The 18827-nt window shown below is 44.8% G+C and overlaps 1 protein-coding gene across 2 annotated transcripts in view; it reads left to right on the top strand.

Annotated features, from left to right (window-relative positions):
- WAPL (WAPL cohesin release factor) overlaps positions 1–18827 on the top strand; it is a 1140053-nt gene that overhangs the window by 293659 nt on the left and 827567 nt on the right. The gene's annotated exons all lie outside the window — the stretch shown is intronic.

Raw genomic sequence — 18827 nt, forward strand, 5'->3', positions numbered from 1 at the left:
CCAATTGATATGAGCACTACATAAGCAATAGTGTTGCCTGAAATTAAGAATATAATCTGTAATTCTAGTTAATCATTGGTATGTTTTGCAGCATGAATTTTTTTCTTTTCTGCATTCACATACTGTTATTCCGCCAGCTAGTGACTAGGACGGAAATTACTGTTAGTACTTTTTAGGTTTCGTAACCTGGCGAGGGGCGAAGCCCCTCCCAGATCGAAATCTGTTGTTATTAATAGTGAGGTTAGGACAGCCTCTGTTTCCAATTGGATAGCTCCATAAATGGAGACTAGCCATTGGGAGACAGAGGCTGTCAATCGCGCTTTCTCTCGAAAACGCGATTCGGGGGCGTTTCTGGTGCTTTTTTTAAGCCCCGCCCCTTTGTCCCGGGCCGCGCTGCGATTGGCTGCCGGCCCGGGACACCCCCGTGACGTCATTCCCGGGCCGCGCTGTGATTGGCTGCCGGCCCGGGACACCCCCGTGACGTCAGCCAATCACAGCGCGGCCCGGGACCTCTTCGCTTCTCCCGCCTCTCTGGCTTCCCTGTCCCTCATCTCTCCTGTCCTACCTTGCCTGCCCCGTCTCGTGCTCTCGCTCCCATCCTTCCCCATCCACTTGAGAAGGCGTGGTGAGGTCAGAGAGAAAAGTGCTACTTTTAGAAGCTGTCTGCACAGCACGTCTCCGGTGTGGCTTTCACATAAAGCGAACAAGCAGGGCCGTGATTGTGGGGTCGGCATGATTCCTGAGCCCCTCCCACTATGCCGGATTAGCCAAGTGGGAAAGTACCTATACCCCCAAGGGGGCCTTCATTACTGCTTGCGCCGTCTCCACATGCCTTGTTACCGAAGCTTTATAAGCCACCCGACAGGCCTTATTACACTCCTGTGATTGGTTATTAAGGACAAGTGGATAGCATCTCTCTGCAGCTCTTACGGAGTAGGTGGCTGCTTCAGTACTGCGCATTCCGGGGAGTCTGCAATCACGAGCGACTCTCTGGGAGCGGAAGCGTTCTGACCCCTCAGCAGTCTGACAATGTTGGCCAGAGGTCTTCAATCTATGGGGCGCGACCCCCAGGGGGGCCGTGGAGTCATCAGAAGGGAGTCGCGCATTCACAAGCCTCCCGTCTGCCTCATATCCAAAACGTTTCCTCTTCGTTTTGGATTAGAAATACTTGCATCTCAGGAGGCTCTCTGATTGGAGGACTAGGTAAAATAAGCCAATCATAATGGGCTACGTCATCAAAACATGTCCTCCAATCAGAGAGACTGCAGCGTGCATACAAGGAAATGCCCGCAAACTTTGTCCATAAAGATGGACCAGAATCTTTGCAATGCAGCCTGTGCTTCGAGGGAGTTCTGCAATATTCACGCCGTCACTGCTGCCTTCCTTGGCCATCTCTGCTTTCACCTCGTGTGCTGCTTTGTGGCTCGTTGCTGCCTCTTCATTAGGATCTCCGCGTTACTTCCGGCTGATTTCCAAGGCAACCCAAAGCTTCCCAGTTTAATTAGGTAACCTGCCTCTTCCCCGCTGCAGGCATACACTGAAACTGACTTGTGCACACACACAGATTCTTATTTGTTTCCCCGATTGAGCCATGAGGGGGATTTGGGCAAAGGCTCCGGTTGATCTTTATTTTCTGTGTTCTGTCCGTTTTTATTCTTTCCTGCATGTGTCTATTTATTTATGCTGCCTTAACTCCGTGCTCAATTTCATTGATGTTTCTATTTAAACACGGCGCGTCCCATAGCTGCCAAGGTTTCAGATTACTATGTGTGACATTTTCATAAATTCATTGCAATTATGAGTGACATTTACTATGAGTGACACTCTCGAGCAAAATCAAGCAATGAAGATCAGTTTACCATGACTGAATAAATGCTATAAATAAGCAATGTTAACTGTATACAATCGGTTGTGGAGCTCATTTCCATACAATAATCTCTCCCTATGCGTTAGCTTCTACTGTGCACAACATGAAAATAGCCTCTGCCTCACGCCTACACTCAGCAAAGTATGCTGTGTATGAGGCTGTGTGCATGTGTCTGCACTCAGCATAGGGCATGAATAGTGAAGTAAAGGTCGCAGTGTGCGTGTCTGGCTATCCTAGGTAAGTAATAAGGCACAAAGTGTAAATGTCTGGGCTTTCTTCCTCTTCCCTGGCTACCAAACAAGTAGCATCAGTCTACTCCAGGGCTTATCTGTCCCACGTGCACCCGGGCCGAGATTCCTAAGGTGTGAGAGGCCCCATCTCGTCAGCTGCATAATAAATGAATAAATCCACAAGACTCGGCTGACTCAAGTCGCCAGAGTCCCCGCAGACTGGCACTGGCATGTCTCAGGACAGGGAGGTTGAAGCACGCTACATGTATAGTTAGCTCGAAACAAAATAAATAGAAAGAGAGGTGGGACGGGTTCTCATGATTGTACGTTATTAAAATATTTTTTTGTGTAATAAAAGCTGCATCTGGCTTTGCAGATTCAGTGAATACGCTAGTTTTGTTTGTTACTCACTGCTCCCTCACACCAGGGCTCCTAATGCTTAATATTCAATAATTCATGCGCCTACATAATAACACTGCTGGGAGGCAGAGGCTCAAACTTATGGCAAGCATAATATTTGGAACTGTAAATGAATGAGCTATTTCGAACGTATTGCTAAATGCGTCCTAGCCTTGCCTTGCACACACTTACTTTTTGCAGAGTCGGTCAGAGAGTAGCTGCATTTTCATGTCAGCCATCCACTGACTCCGCTTGTCTGGTGATTAGCAGCAGCCAGATCGAGCTCGGGCCGGCTCAGTGTCAGCTGAGCTGCAGACAGTCAGCGGTCAGAGCTGGCTTGCTCGGGCAGCGCCCAGACCACGGTGGCCCCCGTTGGGGTCCTCGGGAGTTGCACTCTCGCTTGGAACCATCTGACGCATTTAAGAGCGCGCTCACAGTGCAAAATGCAACTGCCTCCCGCTGACCTACTATTGCCAGCAGCGACATAAGTGAACGTGCGGAATGCCGCGCGGCTGCGCAGTGATTGTTTCAGCAGTCGAGCAGTGTTGTATGATTTGTACCTACTAGCAATCTTACGGTTACCCAGACCAGCCTCGAAATCTGCCAACTTGTGTACACCGCGTGCTGCAGGCTCCTGTCCCGCTCCATTAGTAATTATAAAGGCCAGCGCTTGGCGCAGCACTTGACAGCTGATGACCAAAGGCCCCAATATGCGTGACTTTGTATTTCAGTGCGGTGATGCGGACCACCACACTGAAATGCGTTAGTCTCACGCCTGATGCGTGATACTTGGCAGGGCTGCGCATCCGTGTGGGGTTTGATGCTGCTGACAATGGACATTCACAGTGAAATGCTTGAAAAGATGTTAAGTAAGCAAAATGAAGATATACATATATTTTTACTTTTCAAACTAAGCTTTTAGAGACTAACTTGTTTGCAAGATAAGTGCAGTGAATGGACTACTGAAGATGACAAAGTTGATGTCTGAAACATCATTACTTTTACGTTTGTTTAAATATCCCTGCAGAGAAAGATTCAGACAGCATGGTTTATGAAAGTGTCAATGCTCATGTTATTTGTCTGAACGGAGAATAGATTTTTTCAATAATTGACAAAGCCAAATATTTTTACAGTATCAAAATATTACATGGTAAAGCTTACACAATTCCAATATTATTAAACACATTTGGTTCTGCAGTCTTTTCTCAAATAAGCAGCATCACAATGGAGGGGTGAGGGTTATGATGGTACTATTATGTTGCCCACTAAATAGTCTTAATTTGGAGCAGATTAGGATAAACCACATTTACTTACTGAATGTCACTACTGGCCTCCTCACAGCAAATTTTAACAAGCACTCACATTTATAACTTTTTTTAAATTGATTTGTGCAGATCAAACATCTAGGTCTCACATGTGGCCTGGAAGCTGTAATGTACTTCAGTATAAACTCCAGGGTTGGGGCAAAGGCTCCAGTTCATTTTTATGACTTTCAAATGTTTAATTTTCAGTGTGCTTTCCGTTTTCATTCTTGTAGCAGGAGTTTAATATGTGGTGAATTCATGCATGGAATTGTTAACCAGTTCATATCAGCTTCACCAGACCGGGATGAGCAGTCGTGCTGGAAAGAATAAAGGGTGAAGACTGTGTACACCTTCCATTCTGTGTGGCTGTAAGATAGTTTTCAACAAGATATTGTTGACACACTGCAGCAGTAAATACTTTGTGAATCGTCAGCTCATATAGAACACATGCTACCATTAATCAACCAGGTACCGGGGAGGGGAGAAGGAGGAGACAATGGTGTGCGGTAAACAGCTTTCTGTCTCATGTCAAGGCCAGCCCCTCACACAATCGCTGTGTGTGCTTATTTGGAGGCTACCCAGCTCCTCGCCGACAGCCTGTGTGTTCTTCAATAATCTAGTCTACCTCTCTGTTAGATTGCCTGTAGTTGGTAGCTGCCTCTGGGTACAATGAACGTCACCCACAAAAATCAAACGGGTGTCTATTTACTTCCATCTCTAGACAAGTGTATTTTGCTATCTTTCACAGCCTCTCTTCTGACCCTCACCCTGCAAAGGCCTTCCCAAGACGAAGGCACAGTTTAGCCAGTCTGACCATGCAACATGTTGTCCGGCACCTGCACCAAGTGTATGGGAACACATGTTCACAAGGGATGTCATTCTCCTTCCAGATACTAAGCCTCCCACTGTACTGAACATATGGCCTGCAAAGAAGGGCACTTCTAGGGGCACTGAGGTGAAAGAGGTCATAGGGACAAGAGATGCACCGTGAGGATAGGTAGTCTGCTTCAAGACGACCTTTGAGTATAGCCCAAGCACACAAATTACAAGGGCATACCCCATGGCCGTACTTATACCACGTGAACATAATTATAGCCTAGGTGACTGGACACCCAGGCAGCCAGCCTCTTAGCATTTTCTCGTGGCCTTCAGAATTTATTGTTCACTTGGCCAAGATGGTTACCAAAAACCGAAACAAATAACAAAACCCAAAAGACCACGAACCATAGTCATCCACAAACCTTTGGTTTTGCTAAACACTGTTTCATTTCATTTACCCACTGTAAAATGATTTGGTGTGGGAATTGGGGGCGCTTTTGGTTGTCGATGGTGGTGAGTACCAAGTTCTAGACATTTTGGTCAAGAGGGGGTCCTCATGCGTAAAAAATTTTGACAGGGGGGTCTCGGCATAAAAAAGTTTGAAGACCTCTGATGTAGGCTCTCGGAGCCGACTGTCCCCGCGGGCCAATCATCCGAGCAGACATAGATCCCCACTAACCTTCTCGGCAACCCTCTTCCAAACTTAGACTCTTGTCTTTCACTCTCATTTCATTCCCAACAAAGCACACAACCTTTGTGGCGCGCGCACCTGCTTCCCGCTCTAATGATTTGTTGTCTGCTCGAACTGTAAGTAACGCGCGAGAGCCGGTACATCCGGGGAGGGGATTGAGAGGGCGGGTTTAAAGGATGGAGGCCTGCAGAGACCGAAGAGAGAGGCAGAGTGGGGATAGGCGGCATACTTAATTATCTCTTGCGGAGCCGAGGATTGATCGGGAGTGCATGAAACGATTTCCTGCCTTGCGTTTGTCGGGCTCCCCGGGGTTGTCAGTGGGCGGGGCTGTTATTTTGGACCGGCTGCTTTGATATCTCGAGGGTGCCTTTAAAGAAGAGAACAAGGTTGTCATTTCCGGAAACAGTTATTGGATTCTGTTCGTGCCCGCTTACTGAAAATCTGCAGACAAAGGCTTGTGTACATCAAAACTACAGTGAAGTTACAAACTTCTTAATATGTTTTGCTCACTATTTCAGTGGCAAATTGTTTTAATTTAGTCTGAAGTTTGTGTGTGGTATGCTCGCCTGAAAAACTGGAAGTATGCTAGCATCAGCTGCCATTTTTGACACAGATGAAACGTTTAAAAAACACGAGCATTTGGCAAATTAATAAATAAATAAACAAAGGCCCATCTATAAAATTAACACAAGATATGTAAGGACTTTTAATAATCAGGTTGAACGATTTAAAGTCATTCAGGAGTTCCTAAAAAGTTGGAAGGGTTCAAAACCAACACATAAATAAAAATGTTGTCATTTACAATGCCAATAGCTCTAACTTTTGCCAAGGCGAAACCGTTGCATTGTAAATGCTTGTTTGTTTTTGCTGGATACGGATTACCATTTGATGTATACTTGTCCTTTCTAATGTGATGTCAGACCCTTCCCCAGAAGTCAGTTTGCTTGGTTGCCATATTCAGAATCTTTTTTGCGCAATTGGGCCTGTATGCAAAGTAAAGATGCAGAAGATTTTTCAAGTCAATGTTTTTCATAGAGGATTTTGAGAAAACCAGACTGAAGGAACATCAACAGCTACAGCGACTTTGTCGCAGATAGGGATATCATTCAACGTAAAAAAACAACCATTTCAGACCACAACCACAAGGCTAGGGAGTTTAGAGCATATCCCTTTCAGATTTTGCCTGAAGTGCCACAGAGGACGCACACAAAGAGCTGCAACCTCTGCCTGCTGAAAAACCACAATGCCAAGGGCTGTAACTTGTGTGCTGAATTTCAGCAAAAGACCCTTAAAACTAGGGAATGACCGGTTGGGCATACTATGCTGTGGCACAGGCAAAAAAATCCCTAAAGGAGCTCAGTCTTTCAAGTGGCGAGGTAAACCCAAGTAATACTGAGGTAGCCCAAGGGGAAGTCTCCAACATTGAAAAACATCATTGAGACTGAGTTGGGGAAAAAAGTAATTGAGGGAGGAGTAGGAAAAACACCAGGTGGCACAAGGACACAGTGGCATAGAGCTAAGATACAGACTCAAAATCTAACGCTGCCAGACACCAAAACAAACAGTGATGGAGCGAAAGCAAAAACACAATCCCATGGGTCAAGGTTGAAAGGCTATTGGTGGTTGTGCTACAGTGCGGCTCCAGAAATTATTTCTAATCATTACTCACCATTTCCCTGAAACCTTTAAACACTCAAAACCTGCACCAGTGGGGCCCATAACACTGCGTATTTACCCGGTTCACTTACACTTGGCTTCAAGGCTTCTGGTGAATTGCAATGGAGAAACGCTGTAACATTTGGTGGAGCGTCTAAGACTTATTTAATTTTTACACTAAAAATTCAAAACAGTTTACCATGGTTACATATTAAACATTTTTATTCAGACACACCACCATAATGGCAATGGATCTACTAGAACGAAAATTAGGCGTAGGAAGAAACAAAGACCAGCTTTTAATTCATTTATCTATCTAATTTTTATTCAGAGCAAACTTTTAGTATGTCCGACATTATGCATTTATTAATTCTTTATTCAAAAATTCTTAATCTTTATTTAAAAAAACATGATCATTTTATTAAGAGCTCAGAAAAATCGCTTTATTATAGAATTCAGTAAAGTTTAGCAAAGAACAGAGAGTTCCAAATTCAATCTCTCCTAACATCCCCGACTAACACCCTCATCTTATCCTAACAGTTCTGCAAAGCAAACAAATAGGAAAAATCATAAGAGTTCTTACATCCAGGAATCGGCCAGCAAACGGGCAGCATCTCCGATAGAAATGGAAGGAGAGACCCCAACCTTACAAGTCCAGGGGTTTTTATACCTTATTTCTCAACTTAATCTATCTAGAAAAGTAACTAACATCACCATCTTGTGTTCTGATTGGACAAATTCGGGTGGATGTGCACTTCCTCACCATTACAGCATTTGTTATTCACATGATTCAGCTAATATTATAGAAGTCTATTGTTTAAGCAGTCCGTGGCCTAGGCACATTGCATTTTAGCAACATTTCCCTTCTTTCCCATGGCTTGGATATGCACTGATTCATGCTTGGCACCCATCCTAGGTTCCTGGTGATGCAACCTTGAACTTCTCCCTCAAGCACAGTCAGCTCACTTGTGCTGGCAGAAATCTTTGACGTGCCTGCGCAGACCAACAGAGCGGCCATTTTCTCACTAGGCCTCACAGGCCACATTCGGAACTATCATGGAAACACACAAAAATCCATGTTAATTATAGTAATGAAACCCATTCTGTTTACCTCCCCCATGCTATTGTTTCCCATTAGTCGTTACCTAGCAATATACCACACAAATGCGTTTTATACTTACATAATCAACCCTCTCTTTTCAAAAACATATACAAAAGCACATTTAAATAGCATTTTGTTTATATTGAAGCTATGCATTAGTTCACAACACAACAACACATATTAGCTAGTATTATTGCAACATATAAGCAGAATTAGTATTCCCCGTGTGTAATTTAAAAATTAAAATTAAAATAACGTGTGCATCTTATTCTATGGTTGATTATTTCACAAAACATGCAATTAGTAAACATTATTGTTATGGGACATTGACTTCATGAGGGGTACACAAAATGTTGTGTTTGCCACCTCGCTCCATCAGTTGACTCTTTGAATCGGCCTCTGTGCTGAAAGCCAATTGAGAGAACAGGTGGGAAAAAGTTCTATGAGAAAAATCTCTGCCGAAAAAGGCATCTGTGCCAACCACAAAAAACTCTTGACATCAAGAGGAAAAATTGCAGGTTTGAAGCCAAAAGAGAGGCTGTTTTTAAGAGGTGATTTGACATAGAGTTTTGACTTTCCTTGAAGCCACAGGCTGAGAAGGACTCTTAAGGTCCCGTGTTGGATCTGGAGCCTCCCACTACACCAGAGCCACAGGAGGAAGATAAGGAACTCTTCTATACAGAGGAGCAAAGTAAGTAACTAGGGGGTTCCTACAAGAGCCAGAGCTGAAAGGGTGGCAGGATATTGAGGCAGACTCCAAGGAAGGAGTAGGCACCTACCCTTCTCTGAGACTACCTACCAGCTGACTTAGTCTGGATCAATGTCCTCATAAAGAAGGCTGCAGACCCACATTGTGCCCAGTTAGAGAATAGGCAGATTGGATCAAGCTTTCTGCTGGACCATGGTCAAGAAAACTTCTGGGAAACTGCTTCTGCCAAAGCAATTACGTTACAGGTGGAAAAGAAATAATAGCACTTTTCAGAAGGTCCACCATTCCTCAAGGGCAGTGTAGGGTCTGGCTCCATCACTGTGACTAGGGCATGCATGAGGACTAACATTCCCACTACCACAGCCTCCCAGACAGAGCAAAAGGATTAAGAAAGTGGGACAAAAGATGGAAAGGGTGTGTGAAGAAATAGGGTGTATTATATAGTGTGGTTATGTGACCTCACTATGTAATACTTACCAACCCCTTTAGGTCCAGTAGATTTTGTCTTTAAAAACCCTCAGCTCAAACCTGGGTAAATGTGGTACTGAGCAGCAAGGTTTACACATACTCAAGGGTAAAGCATTTAAATAACACCAAAACAATTGAGAAAAATAGACACAAAAATTCCAACGCTAAGTTATAAAAATAGACCTTATTTTATAAGAATTTAGACACTAGCAAGAAAGAGATCCACTGGAGGGTTCCAGGTATTCGATTTTTACAAGAAATAATAAATCAAAACAATTTTACTAATCATTGAACATCCCTTGACAAAATCAACAAATTAAACACTTAGAAAGTTTTTCAAGGAAAACTTAGATATGTGTAAATGAGGTTGGTTGTAAGAACTTGCGGCATCCAACTCCAGCAGGGAGCTAGTTAGGGGGACCAGCCAGGTCCTCAAGAACAGTTCTCCACCAGTAACAACCACTTTTTATGTCTTTCATTGTATTCCTATGGAGTGGCCATGATGCAAGGGATTAAGAATGCTGAAGATGCTCTAAGGATGCTGTGTATGAGATGCTGTCAAAGTGGGTTTTCTTGCAGGGATTCCTTGATCTACGAAGATGGTTAGGGGTCCTGGTTGCCGGGTCGACATCCCCCGAAGTCCTCTCCGGTCTGGCTGAAGTCCAGTTGCCACTGGAATACCAGTCTCCTGTTGCAGTCACAGGCCAATCATTTCCGGGTTGTAGATTTGCCTTCTGAGTGTCCCCACAACTCTGACAGCAGTCCTGTGATCAGCAAAGTTGGGTGCAACTCTGTGCATTGGGTCTTGGTCTCAGTGCTGCACTGCGGCAGTGGAAGCAACTGGACGACTTTGGGCTGCCAACTTGTCCCATCCAATGTTGTGTCTGGATGTTTGCAAGTTGTTTCTTTGAATAAGTTTTTCCCAGTACGAGGTAAGGTAACTCCTCTTTTTGGTGATAGTGCGCATGGGCATCAACTCCATTGTTAGATTTTCTTTCCACCATTGGGTTCGGACTTGGTTTGCGGGACTCCAGTTTGAAGCTTTCTTCTGTATCCCCTTGGAGTGTAACCCCCACTGTACCCTCGTCTGTATTTTCGTACGCCCTCCTTATTCCCGTGTGTTGATAAAATGAGAACTTTCATCTCGTTGGCGGCCTTCGGGCCTAGCCTCTTCGGTCGATTTCCACTCCGCCAAAATCATCCAGTCTTCGGTCGATGGAACAGACTGTTTCCATTCTGTACTCTGTTACTCCAAGTACCTGCGCACTGACTGCTTATAGTCTACAAATTGTGCCTCTCACTGGCGAAGAAGGATGAAGATTGCGACTCTTGCCGATCATTCTGGTCGAAAAAGACTTTGCAGGACCTTCGAGCTCGATGGAGGGATATGCAGTCGCAGAAAATCGACTGTACACCGGATATCTTCGGGGAAGACACCCAACAGGAGGAAATTGAGGTGTCAGCAGCAGAAGAGGTGGAAGCCTTCTCTATCCAAGAGTCTGATTCGGAACTGGGTATTGAGTTAGTCTGAAGACGATCCAGTGGTACAGGCTGCCGTGAGTAACAAAGCCCTTTGAGGGACCCACAAAAAATAATTTCCACCAAACAAAAGGCTTCTCAGCCATCACTGCCTTCGGGACAGGGTTTGCACCGAGAGACTGCTTCTAACTCTGCGTAGAAATGGCGTATCAAACCTTTGGGTTCGAGTCGAGACAAAACACCCTCGAAACAAAAACCTTGGTCTCCAAAGGATAAGAAAGACGGGTGCAGCTTGGCAAGTAAAAGTTTGCCACCAAAAACCAATAGATACCTATCCTGGAATTTATGAAGGATAAACTTGACCCTAAACAAAAGAAAAATTGACATTAATCCAGATATTGGACATTTTTTGGCCAATTATTCAATACCATCCAAAAGAAAGACTGTTCCAGAGAATACAAGCTTTAAATTCCACTGAAAAAGGGCATAGCTAAAAGTTCTATCTACCCTATCCCTCAGTCCCCTCCACATTCACCATTGCTAGGCTCAGACCTCTTAAACAACATACCACAGGGCTCTCCACATTCACAGCCTGATGTAGAGGAGGGGGATGACCATAATCCACCACCAATAGATCCATGGAATGATTATAATATTGATCAACCTATGGATAATGACCCTGATTTATGCCCCGCAAAACAATCACCGCTTCATGACAACACAGCATACCAGGAGTTAATCTCAAGAGCAGCGTCATAACATGGAGTTACACTACACAAGAAATCCTTAGAAGAGGATTTTTTTTTAAACATTAGGGTCTACACATAGGACAGCTCAAAGTTTGCCCATGCTAAAGGGCATGATGAGACATGCCGATGAAATTTTTAAAGACCCTGTGCGGGCCAGCATATTAACACCCAGGGTAGATATAAAAGAAAAAAAATACAAACCTCCACCAACTGACCCAATTTTTTATTAAGGGGCAAATGCTTTTAGATTCCTTAGTGGTATCAAATCCTCGGAAGAGCAAATTCTCAAACTACAGCAGATGCACCTCCTCCAGACAAAGAGTCTAAGTTAATTGAAGCATCAGGCAAAAGAATAGCTGCACAATCCACCAACCATTGGCGCATTGCCAACACACAAGGATTATTGGCGAGATATGATGGAGCCCACTAGAATGAAATGGAGGAGCTACTCCAATGCCTCCCCGATGAGTATAAAAGAGCATAAAAAGAGAGGAGAGATTCGTGCAAGAGGGAAAATGAATGCCTAATTCCTCTATTATATGTGCACTAGATGCTGCTGACCTGCAGCAAGGGGAATTAACATCAGCTTCTCCTTAAAAGACATGCCTGGCTCAATATCTGGGTTTAAACCAAAGGTTCAGCAGTCTATTTTAAATGTTCCATTTGACAAAACACCTCTTTGGGCCTCGGGTAAATGTGTCGCTCGAGAAAATTAAAAAACATACAGAAGTGGCAAATTAATTGGGAGCACTTCAGTCACCATTCAATAGAGGTTCTTTTTGCCGCTGATTCTATAGAGGAGGATCCAAAAGTAATCCCTCAAATTCAATTATATCCTCATACAAATCAAACACAACCCTCTTCATCTAGGGATTTCTGTAAGGGAGGTTACTGAGGGAACAATTTCAAAGGCAGAGGAAAAGAGGGGCGAGGATGTAGCCTAACGGCTAGTGTGGTCGATCTCAAATCTGGGCAATGTCGCTCTACATCCTGTGATTCTGGGCAAATCACTTCATCTCCCCGTGCCTAACAAAAATGAATGTGTCCTTGTGTAATGCAACTGGTTCTCAAATAAAACGCTCTGATACCCGATACCTTCAGGTCAAGTTTGTGCTATATAAAACCACGAAGGCAAAAGGTAAACCAACACGTACCTCTCCATCTCCCAATAAAAGTGACTTGCCTATAATTCCCCCCACCACTATTATACCTGTCTGGGGAAGCGCACAACACGTTCTTCTCATTTGGCAAGCAATAATGACAGACAAGTGGGTATTAGACATTATCCAACATGGTTATTGCATAGAACTCACCAGTAATCCTCCCAATATTCCACCTCGCAATCACAAACTTTCATCACAACACCAACAGCTGTTCAAACAAGAAGTACAAGCTCTTCTAACAAAAAGAGCTTTAGAACCAGTTACATTACAACAACAAGGGTCAGGAGTTTACTCAATTTACTTCCTAATCCCAAAAAAGGACAGGTCTCTAGGACCCATCTTTGATCTCAGACCATTTAACCTATACATACTGTCAGAGCACTTCCATATGGTCCCCTTCAACAAGTGCTTCCACTTCTACATCAAGACGACTTTATGTTCACACTAGACTTAAATCACTCATACTTCCATATTCCTATCCACCCAGCAAATCGTAAATATCTCAGACTTGTGATAGTGGGAAAGCACTATCAATTCAAAGTGCTTTCAATCTGGGTCACTACTGCACCTAGAGTATTGGCAAAATGTCTAGAGCTGTAGCAGCTCAGAAGACAAATTCATGTATTTCCATATCTGGACGATTGGCTCATCAAAGCCAACACACACAGTGTTTACAACACTCTCAAGCTACCATAAACCCTCTCCATCAATTGGGATTTACAGTCAATGCACAAAAATCCTTTCTTCAACCCTCACAACTGCAAACATTTCTGGGAGCAATGCTAAACACTCACACAGCTCTAGCTTCCCCCAATGCAGCCAGGATTCAAAACTTTCAAACTTTTAAAAACCAAACAGTACCTAACAGTGAAGACTTTCATTCAGCTGTTAGGATTTATGGCATCATGCATTACAGTAGTGCCTCCGCATGATTGCACATGCGTACTCTACAGGAATGTTTAGCTTGTCCGTTGAATCAATCACAGGGTCAATTAACAGATCTGGTGTTGGTAGACAGCCACACTCCTTGCTCTCAGCAATGGTGGAACAAACAAAACCTGTAAAAAAGGGTGGTCTTCCATTGACCCCATTCCACAAAGTCGTACTAACAGTAAATTCATCTCTCACAGGTTGGGGTGCTCATCTCCAGTATCGAACACTTCAAAGTTTATGGGATACCAAACACAGAAGTCTCCACATCAATTACTTGGAGCATCTATCAATTCAGCTAGCACTAAAAGCGTTTCAGCCTCATCTAGTAGGGAAAGTTGTCTTAGTCTGGACGGACAATATGAGGGCTATGTACAAAAAACAGGGTTGGGGTACACTCTCTACAGTTGTCATGCTTCTCGGGCCAAATTAATCTTCTAGCAGAACACCTTTCAGGAATGCACAACCAATTTGCCGATCTCGGCGGATGCGGCAACAAGTACACGAATGGGAACTTCATCCCCAGGTTCAATTTCCATACATCCAAAAATGGAGATTCCCATAGATAGACCTCTTAGCTACAGCAGAGAAATCAGAATACCCAAACTTCACCTCAAGATTCTCCTACCATCTATCCAGAGGCAATGCCCTATGGATGAAATGGTCTGGGATATTTACTCACGCTTTTCCACCTCTACCTCTGCATCCATTGCTGGTTCAGAAACTCAGACATACATCCCTCACTAATTCTAGTGGCGCCGGCATGAGCTTGCCAACCATAGTACACCACACTTTTAGAACTGTCAGTAGTGCCATACCAAAAACTGCACCTGGGGCTACACTTTCTGACCCTTAGGTTAGGAGTAGGAGGCCCATAGGCGGCGCGTGCAGAGTCCGTACTCACGCGAGAGTCAATAGAAAGTCAATGGGAACGTAAAAGGTAAGCAATTGAAGATTTAGGACACTTCCGGTCTAGCTAGAAGGATACAACTAAAAACCTAGACACTTGGATAGTTAATACCCTTGAGAGCACCGAAGTACTCGAGTTACCTCACCCACAGGAAGCGGGTGCATAGGTGTGAAGATGTGTCTGGTTTCGCCGTTGAAGTCTATGGAGCCTGTGAAGAAAGATGCTGCAGGCGACCAGGAGGAAGATGTCTGGGTGGATCCAAGGGTGGATCGAGGATGAAGAGGACCTGAAAGCAAAGGGGACAGAGTCTAGGCCACTAGCCAGTGACCGGGTGGAACCAGGGAAGGAACCAGACGTCGTTGAGGAGCAATCAGGTGCTGGGGTGAAGCTTGTCGTTGCAGCCACGCGGACCAGGAGACGTCTGGGACGACCAGGTGCTGGAGAGGAGCTGTCCCACGATGGTTCTCGCAGATGGAGGGGTCGGCTTCAAGATCAGAGCCAACAAGCCTAAGCAAAGGCAACCCACGCAGGATACACATGGAGCTTCTGGTGCAGACCAGGAGGGTCTGAGGTACTTCACCTTTGTAGGGAAGCAAGGGCAAGCCTGGAGCAACCAGTCCAGCGGTGGATTTTCACAAAGGATCGTCGCCAGGGGCTACTAGCCAACGGGACAGTAACCGGGCAACGCGTCAAGCAGACACAGGCAGAAGGGCCCCACTCAGATCTTGTGGAGTGTGGAGGGCTGGTCTTCGGTGCAGGTGGAGCTCGGTGTCGGGGTTTCTCAGTCCCCAGGGCACAGCTTCGAGGAGGCCTCAGGAGCTGCGCTGTTAGCAAGTTGTTTACTTTTCAAGGTACCTGCTTCCACGGGTCCCGACGCCTTCCACGGGGCTCAGCTGTGCTGGAGTCGTGCAGTGGGGTCAGAGGGATCCAGGAGGCGAGGTCTTGTCGGGCTCTGTGCTCGGGTTCCGGCGGGAACGGGGACAAAGCAAGCCGCCGAGTTGCTTGATGGTGTCTGGTTTCCCAGGGTGGTCACTCCTTGGCCACAAGGGAGATTCTTCAGTCTTCAGCTTGGATGAATGTCAAAGGGTCCAGAGTTTAGTCTTCCGTCGATTCCAGGATTAATCTAATTCCTCCTGGGTCAGCTCCTACCTTTATACAACTAAAGGGGGCTAGTTTGTTTACTAGGTCCCTCCTATGGGTGGGACCAGGAAGGGGGGTGGTTACACCCCCTTTCCTTTGTCCAGTTTCGCGCCAGAGCTGGGGCTGGAGTGCTCCAGCAACCGGTTTGAACTGGGGTATGCATGAAGCACCTAGTGTGCCTCAGGCAGTGTCTCAATCTATTCAGCCCTCCCTTTCCCAATACACAACCTCCTGTCTGGGGTGGTGCTCGCACCTCCCCAAGCAGGAAACCTATTGTCCAAACCTCCGTGACTGGAAGGACTCCCAGCTGCAGGAGGTCAGACTTGTGTCTGTGGCAGCAGCATCCATTTTGTGATGCTGGGGCTCCGGTTAACTTTAACCGGGATAGTCGGAACTAACATGTCTTCTCCCTCTAGAAGGGTGGAATGCTACCCCCGCCGCCATAATTGGCGAGGGGATAGTATTCCAAAGTGTATGACACCTTACACGACCTGTTTTGATAAAGCCAAACCAAAGTTAGCATTAACCGCGAGGTTCCTAATGCACTTAAGAGTATATGGTATGGCAATATCATAGAACAGCTATAAAGACATGGTTCCGAAAGCTGCAGACAGGCTCAGCTCATGCCAGAGCACCATCTCACACATAACCAAGCACTCTGCCTTCAGGATTGTTAAGTAAATGTATAGGGGGGTCCCCGTGAGGAGAGCGTGTAAACACACAGTAAAACACTTACAAATTTCAAAAAGACGGTGAATTCAAAAGAAGAATGTTGTCATTTATTCAACAACATTGCATTGTGATTCATAAAGCATTATTACAATTACTTTAAGTGGAGTAAAGAATCAGAAAAATGAAAAAGCCCCAGTATGGGAGGGGAGGGAAGGAGAGGTGGTGCTCAAGGGCTTTGAAAAGGATTAAGGAAAGTGCACAGAGTTAAACACAATGTACATAAATACCAACATCAAAGGAATTGGGAATTGTTCCAAAAAACCAAAATGGCCCATATAAATTAAGGCAAGTGTTAGAAACACAATTCAAACTAAGGACATTCTATGGTCACATATGCAATTCAATATGATCCAGGGGATGTGCCGGACGTCCCAAAAGTGAAGAGGCGTCGACGTTTCGACCCCTATTTATAGGCTAAATTCAGTCCTTTGCCGGGGTCTTCATCAGGACCGTTATAGTGGGGGAAGGGACGAAATGGGGCCGTCCTGTCTGTAAAATTAAAAACCAATATCAGCAAATGGGGTATTGAGTTGAACATCACAGTCACTGTCCTGTAAACCGTAAAGGTTGATTACTCAAGGCAGAATAACACCATGGGGTCCGGGTCATAAAGACCTCTGGACAGAGGGAACTAAGAGCTGAGTAAGCCACATGTCATGCTCCAGCTCAGTAGGGTAGATCATAATTCTAAAAGACCAATACATACAGAGGAAAACAGTAGCCAAAAGGAGATATAAAGATATATACACATTATTATATAGTGTCTACACAGGAGACTCACTTAGAATGAAGTAGAGACAGTACAAATACACATCCAAATGGTGTACTGCTCCAGAGTGTGAAGAAACCAAGTCTCAATGTATCATTGGTGACTTTCCGTACACGGACAGGATTAAATAACTACAGGTCCTGGAAGGACAATTAAAGTAAATTGTAAGCGGGTATGCAATTACCTTTAGTTAAATACAGCACACTCCATCAAGATAACCATCATCGGGAAGATATTGTTGCCGAGAATGGTGAACAGCGTGCTGGGATTGGCTGTCAAATCTAGGTTAAAACCAAATACTAAAGGTTATTAGGGTGTTGGGACACAGGTGTTCATTAATCCAGGTCTCAATAAGTGCTGGTAAAATACCAATACAAGGACGCGATTAATTAGCTGCTTGGGGTAAAAGGTGCAAGATTACCTTTAGTTAAAGGACACACTTCATTACGGTAAACATCAGCGGGAATAAATGCTTCCGAAAGAGGTGGTGTGCTGGTTTTCTGTCAAACTAGCTGTCAGATCTAGACAGATCAAATATATCGGGGTATTAAATTAGTATGATGGGATAAAACGGTAGACGTCATATTGGTACGTGATGGAATACTACATTTATTGCAAACACAAAGATGGGCCATGTTGTTAAACAATAACAGATCAGGGATGATGGGCAATCACGGCGCTATGGCTACTAAAACGGTAGAGGTCATATTAGTACGTGATGAGATACTACATTCATTGCAAACACAAAGATGGGCCATGTTGTTAAACAAAAACGGATCACGGATGATAGGCACTCACGGCGCTATGGCTACTAGAAGCAAGGTGTGCCTTCGTCAAGAACGGTTAATACCTTGGGTACGTCCACGTAGCATTTATGTGAACAGCCGACCACGAGTGCATGCGGCGGTCGCCATGAGAATTCGGTCGACTGGGTGCCGTCCCGGTTAAATTCTAAAAGAGACAAAGGATGGGCGTAAGGGAACGTATTCCCGTTTGTGTCGGATTTAGATTCAGGATATCTGATAGACACTTACTTATTATACGGGGAAAACGAGGCAAAAGGCTTCTCGCCGATAGCAGTCCTCTGGACTCCGTCAACTGCTACGCTGAGTTTGGGGGTGGAGCCTAAGACCTAGCAGGGGTAATAGATATAGAAGAGGTACTCCATGGCTTATTGACCTTCTACGCGGAGTTTTAAAGCGGAGTTAGGTAATAGGAGAGTATCCTCCCGCCAGTAAAAAGTGAGGCATAGGTCACAATGTGCTAACAATACCTCACAAGGAATGGCAGAGTATTTAGTTCAAAACACGCTTAATATATTGTGCTCACGCACTAACCCAACAGGGGAGTGTAGGTGAGCCAGCAGGCTGTCATGATACCATCAGCTAAACATTTGAAACATCACTACATTTGACATTGAAAATACACATATATCGAAGAGATGCATAATGTGAGCATGACATCAGGAAGTTTCATATATGTGTTGAGCTAGGTAAACATTGAAACCTCAAAATCTATTGGATTCACGCACTACCCAAACATGGGAGTGTAAGTGAATCGACCAGGAATGAGAGTTGTGGGACTCGTGCACCTATCATACATGGTGGTGTAGACGAGTAACCCATGGATGAGCCGGTGTTGTGTACCTCTCAAGTTACAATGTTTGGCAAGTATGCAGTGCGGAAAATTCTGTCATCTTAAAGCAGCTAA

The sequence above is a fragment of the Lissotriton vulgaris genome, chromosome 5 (assembly GCF_964263255.1).
Source record: "Lissotriton vulgaris chromosome 5, aLisVul1.2, whole genome shotgun sequence".
Taxonomy (NCBI): domain Eukaryota; kingdom Metazoa; phylum Chordata; class Amphibia; order Caudata; family Salamandridae; genus Lissotriton; species Lissotriton vulgaris.